Source organism: Chaetura pelagica, unplaced genomic scaffold (assembly GCF_000747805.2).
Source record: "Chaetura pelagica isolate M959 unplaced genomic scaffold, ChaPel_1.0 scaffold90, whole genome shotgun sequence".
Lineage (NCBI taxonomy): Eukaryota > Metazoa > Chordata > Aves > Apodiformes > Apodidae > Chaetura > Chaetura pelagica.
Genome location: NW_009953496.1, coordinates 6497579 through 6498633, shown reverse-complemented (window position 1 = coordinate 6498633; position 1055 = coordinate 6497579).

The window sequence follows — 1055 nt, the reverse complement described above, 5'->3', positions numbered from 1 at the left end:
ATCAGAATGTTTTCTCCTTTGTAACTTTATCAAAGTGAGAAAAGGATGGATATCTCTGACACCGTTTTATCCTCTTAAATCCAAGTTGACAGATTATGGGGTAAAAAGACAGTGGGGGATAAAAGAAATGTGGCTTTATGCTTTTCAAGCATGTACACGATTCCTGCAAAACAAGTTATCTGATTGTGTTCCCACACAAAAATCAAATGTAGATCATTTCCACCCCTTGACCATAAAATCCACTTGTTACTAATCAGCTGCCTCCTTGCTTGCAACCATTATATTTTGCTTTTCAATGGGGAAGGAGGAGAGGGGAGGAGAGGGAAGGGGAGGAGAGGGGAGGAGAGGGGAGGAGGAAGGGGAGGATTGTGTTCCCACACAAAAATCAAATGTAGATCATTTCCACCCCTTGACCATAAAATCCACTTGTTACTAATCAGCTGCCTCCTTGCTTGCAACCATTATATTTTGCTTTTCAATGGGGAAGGAGGAGAGGGGAGGAGAGGGAAGGGGAGGAGAGGGGAGGAGAGGGGAGGAGAGGGAAGGGGAGGAGAGGGGAGGAGAGGGGAGGAGAGGGAAGGGGAGGAGAGGGGAGGAGAGGGGAGGAGAGGGAAGGGGAGGAGAGGGGAGGAGAGGGGAGGAGAGGGAAGGGGAGGAAAGGGGAGGAGAGGAGGTTCAGCTGCAGTTCCTAATGCAAATTATGACGGCAACCCCCTGAAATCAGCAAAGCTATCTGAACTTACAGCCCCAAGTCTGGACACACCCTTCATTTCCCGTTGTTCGTGGCACCGCTTGCCCCCTCTCTCAGCTAAACACTGTCAATCGCTTCATTTAAAGGCACCTTGACATATAACTCCCCACTCACTTTCCTCCCATTCCCACCGAGAGACGAAGCAACTAGAGCTGAAAGCAGCGTTTCCAAGCAGGGCATTACTGTAGCAACACCGTGCTTGTCACTGCAACGTTGTTCCCTTATCCGTGTTTTCCCCTGAATGCCTGACACAACGGCATCTTTCCCTTCAGCCACGGTCCCCCTCGTTCCCTCCACCCGCGGA